Source organism: Haemorhous mexicanus, chromosome 3 (assembly GCF_027477595.1).
Source record: "Haemorhous mexicanus isolate bHaeMex1 chromosome 3, bHaeMex1.pri, whole genome shotgun sequence".
In the NCBI taxonomy this organism is placed as follows: Eukaryota; Metazoa; Chordata; class Aves; order Passeriformes; family Fringillidae; genus Haemorhous; species Haemorhous mexicanus.
This window is the reverse complement of record NC_082343.1, coordinates 127442-132444: the sequence shown is the minus strand read 5'-3', so window position 1 is coordinate 132444 and position 5003 is coordinate 127442. Positions and strand designations below refer to the sequence as shown.

General features: G+C 40.2%; 1 long non-coding RNA gene across 1 annotated transcript; it reads left to right on the top strand.

Moving 5' to 3' along the window:
- Positions 1 to 354: 354 nt before the first annotated feature.
- Positions 355 to 1169, top strand: LOC132324396 (uncharacterized). The gene is made up of 2 exons (XR_009485608.1): positions 355 to 542; positions 943 to 1169. It is a non-coding gene; the product is annotated as an uncharacterized LOC132324396 (long non-coding RNA).
- Positions 1170 to 5003: the final 3834 nt, after the last annotated feature.

Sequence of the window (5003 nt, the reverse complement as noted above, 5' to 3'; positions counted from 1 at the left end):
CAGCCTCTGCTGAGCCTCAGCTCTGGCTGCTGCTCCTGCTTCCCGGGTACAGCCAAGAGCTGTCATGATCAAAAGAGCAGGCAGCCCTTCTGTCCTGAGTCACAGGGGCCATTTCTTCCTGAGTGACTCAAGATGGGAAATCATTCTTGGAGCTTCAAAAGAAAAAAAAAAAAAAACCTCACGCAATCATTTCTAAGTGTGTATATATACACATAGATTTCCTTCAATGAAGAAGAAAATCTTAGAAATATCATGTCACGTCTGGCTTCCTAGAGAACATCCTTATCTCTGGGCTTCTGAAATCAAATGTCTGTGCATTTATAGACCATTTCCCCTCTTTTTATGTGCCTCCCACAGTGATCTTCTACCCTGCCCCACGGCAAGAAGAGTTTGGTGACTTTGCTGCTCTGCTCTCTCAAGGGTGTTGCAGGCTGCGTAGCAGGGAGTGAAGCCCTTGTCGCTGCTCATCAGACACTTTCCTACAGAATTCTCCCTGCAGTGATAAAATTAGACTGGTGTTAGTGAGCTGCCAAGTAGAGCAGGTAACATTGGACAAGAATTGTTTCTGAGCTGCTGTTCACTAGCACGTGTTTCCCCTTTCCAGCGCGGTGCCGCCGCCCAAGAAAGGATTTTTGTGGGTCAGCCAGATGTGCTCCTGCCTCCCACTGAGGCTCTGAGATGGAGCCGAGTTTGCATTCCAGTTTATTGCAACAGAGGGTCACGGGAAATTTCCTCAGCTATCTCAGGCACAGAGCCATGGAAGCAAGTAAGCCTGAGCTCCTGCGTGCTTGCTGTGAGCCTTGGGACGAGTGTGCATCATTGCAGGCTTGGAATTTATTGAAATGCGCTAAGGAAACCGGCTCCGGGGGGCGGGGAGGGAGGGAGGGAGGGGAAATCCTCTCTTCACATGTGCCAATCCTTCTCTGAAACTCACCCCGGCAGGACAGCACGAAGACTGAACGTGTAAGAAGATGTGGGGTGCAATGGAGAACCTGGCAGGAGCATCCGACGCACACGTGCACGAGTTTTGCTTTTTGCTTGGATTGAAACTCAAAAGTTGTAAGGAATTTGGGAATGAGATGGGACGTTTCAGAAGAAGAGGAAGGAGGAGAAGAAGTTGTTGTTACAGTCCTGGCAAAATCCTTTGTTCTAGCTAATAAAAGAAGTTAGTTTAAAAAAAAAAAAAAAAAAAAAAAAGTGGTTTTTTTTCCTTGAATATTATATTCGTTGGTGGTGTATGGTGTGTTGCTTTATTTCTTGGTATTATTAACTCTCTGTCATTGTTTTCTTTTTGAGTGAGGCTAACTTTATGGATGGGTTGGTTTGTACTTGAGTAGGATTAATTTCAGTAGGTTTCTTTAATAGACTTGGGATATTGTTGGGATTTTGGTTTTGTTTATTGGATGTATAAACAGAGAGATTTGGTAGGGCTAGCTCGGCTGCTGGAGTTTTGGGTGTTAATTTATTAGATGGCTTTTGTTAAAAGCCGTTTTTAAATTGTTGAAAGTTTTCTTAAAAAGGTAGTGGTTTAAAGGTGGTTTTTAAGAATTGATTGTATTGTTTTATGCTGTTTGTAGCTGGTGTACCAGAAGGGATATGGTGTACTTCTTGAGTGTTACGGTTTTAGCTTTCCCAAGTTCCGATTTATTTCTGGTGTGATGGGTTTTGTTTAGTTTTATCTTTGGGGACAGGGGCATTTTTATGGTGGGTTTTTATAGGCAACATTTTTTAAAATTCGGGTAGTGGTATTTTTAGTATTTTAATAGTTTAGATTTTTTATTTGTATGCTTTTAATTAGTTTTTTTTTAATTTTTCAGATAATTTTTATCGATTATTTGTTCTTATTTGTGAGTTAGCATAAAGGTGGAGCTTTGGGGGCTTTTTGTAGTAATGTTTAGGGTCAGTTGCACAGTTTTGAGTTCAGTGAGTCGGTTTGGTTTATTTTTTCATGGGTTTTTGTTTTTATTAGCAGTTATTTCATTTTCAATGTGTGTTTGAGTTTTTTGGGTTTCTGAGCTACTGGTTTGGGAGGAAGTTTAGGATTGGAATGGATGGGGGGGTTTGGGCTAGTTATAGAGGGGTTTTAAAATTTATTTCCAGTTGGGTTTCTGTGAGTTTTTAATGGGGTGAAGTGTAGTGGGGCCTTTGTTCTTTGTTAGTAGCAGAAATAGGTTTTGTTTGGATGTGCTGCGACGGGACGAGCGTGCCCTGCGCGCCGGCGCTGACCGAGGCGCGTCGGGATTTCTGTGGTTCTGACGGGTCAGGTGAGTGAGTTGATATGGTTTACTAGACAGGTCAAAAGAGAAATAAAAATAAATTTGAAAGGAAATCTAAAACTATAACTGTAAACATAAACATGGAAAACAGATAAATATATAAAACTATCATATAATGTATGTTATTGTGACATACTATAATATATGGAAAATAGAGTCTAATATATATACACAAATATATATAAGTAGAGATTGTAAATATAAAAATATTCACTATAGTTTAAAAGAAATTGGGGATTTTTTTTTTTGTTTTTTTTAGCTTATAGGCTGGGTTCTTTTATAAATAGTAGAAATATAAATAATATAAAACTATAAATCCAACTATACAAATCTATAATATATCTACTGATACCTATAAATATTTAATATAACTAAATATAAGTAATATAAATATATAGTATAAAGACAGGTCTGTTCTTCAAGGCATTCTCTATACTAGATAATCTATAAATATAGTAAAAAATAGAAATGGACATGTGAATATAATGATGAAAAATGAAATTATTTTTAAACTTTTAAATACGGTTTAACCGAAGGGGTGTCTTTGGTTTTTATTTGGTTAGAGACAGGGGCTTTATTTTAAACAAGGCAAGTATTATAGAAATGTAAATCGAAATATAGAAATATATTATATAAAGATATGTAACTATAATTAAACTCTAAATGTAAACCTAAATATAAATATGTGTAAGTAATGTGAAGAGATGTAATCTAGAATGTCAATAACATTATAGGGCAATTGAAATTATAAATATAAATGGGAAAATAAATACGAAAAATATTACTATAAAATATGTTAATATAATTTAAAAGAAAGGTCGTTTTTTCTTTTTATTTGGTGTGAGGCAGGGTTTTTGTTTTAAATAATATGAATATAGATATTATTGTTTGATATTTCTAAATATCGAAATATAGAAAGAAGATATGAAAGTACAGATATAGAAATATAAGCTAGAAATATATATAAATAATAGGAAGAGGTGTAATATAGAACACAAATGACACCATACATTAAGATATATACGAGTATAAATATGAAAAATAAAATAAAAACTAATGAAATACATTTTAAAGGAAAGGGGTTCTTTTTGGCTTTTGTTTGGGTAAAGGCAGGGGTTTAATTAGAAATAATGTAAGTGTTACAGAAGTAAAAATCTTAACCCGAAATATCTAATCAGTATATAAAAATATGTATAAAACCATAGAAATAAACCTAAGTAATGGGAACAGATGAAATCTAGAAATTCAATTTCTATCTAAATAGAAATTTGTAAGTATAAATTGTTAAATTACATGATACACCAATATATACATGATAGATATAAATGTGAATATAAATATGAAAAAATATAAAAAGTAAAATAGATACTGTTTTAAAGGAATGTTCGGGTTTGGGCTGGTTTTTGGGGGTTTTTTTGTTTTGTGTTTTTCTTTTTGTTTCTTATTGGGTGAGAGGCAGGGTTTAATTTCTTCCGGCTTATTTTTTGGCATTTCTTTCAGAGGAGTTTTCGGCGGGGGCCGCCCCTGTTCTCTCTCGCCGCCTTCCCTGCCCGCAGCCCCAAGGCGCGCGGCTGCCCCCGGCTGGGGCGCGCGGCGGTGCTGCCGCCTTGTGGGCAGAGCGCGGTACTGCAGCCCGGCACGGGCAGGCGTCCCCGCTGCCGCCATGTTGGGAGTGGCGTGCGGCGGGTGTCGCGGAGCCGCTTGACCTTCTCAAGGTGGCGGCCAAAAGGGCGGGCAAGTTGAAGACCCGCGGTCCGTCTAACCGAACTGCCTGCACGGCACCCCGGCGCCAGGGCGTCCCCGGCAGGATTTTCTGTGGCGTTTCATGTGTCCCGGACGCGGGCTGTCGGCTCAGCGGCGCGGTGGGCGGGCGCTTTTCGGCGGGTTTCTGACAGGCATCTGCGTAAACGCCTCTCTCTGCTGCGGGGGGGGGGGGGGTCTTCTCGCGGCCGCCATGTTGAGAGTGGCGTGTCGCGAATGTCGCGGACTTTCTCTGACCTTCTCAAGATGGCGGTGAAAAAGAAGGCCCCGCGGTCGGTCTAACCGGACTGCCTGCACAGCACCCTGACGCCTGCGCGGCCACGGCGGGATTTTTTGTGGCGTATCAAGTGCCTCGGACGCGGGCTGTGAGCTCAGGTGAGTCGCGGACGGTTGTAATTTGGCGTGTTTCTGACAGGCATCTGCGTAAACGCCTCACGGTGGGGGGGGGGGGGGTCCTCGTTTGGCCGCCATGTTGGGAGTGGAGTGTCGCGGATGTCGCGGACTCGCTTGACCTTCTCAAGGTGGCGGCATAAAGGGCGGGAAAATCGAAGCGCGCCCCTCCTGGTAAGTCTGCCGCCTTGTGGACAGAGAGCGGTACTGCAGCCCCCCCGAGCCAGCGCCCTGCCCGTCCCCAGGCGTTGGAAGCGACCGCAAAAAGGGCGGTAGAGGGATAGAGATCTGTACAAAGAGATAGAAATAGGGATCGTAAACAGAAAAATATTTAAATGTCGTTGAAAATAAATTGGGGCTTTTTTGGTTTTTATTAGGTTATAGGCTGGAGTTTTTGAAAAATAATATAAATATAAATAATATAAAAATATAAATCCGACTATACAAATATATACTATCTATACCGATACCTGTAAATATCTAATGTAAATAAATTAAACTTATAGAAATACCTATTATAAAAATAATATATCTGATAGATCAAAAGGTTTTCTCTAGACTATATATCACATCTAT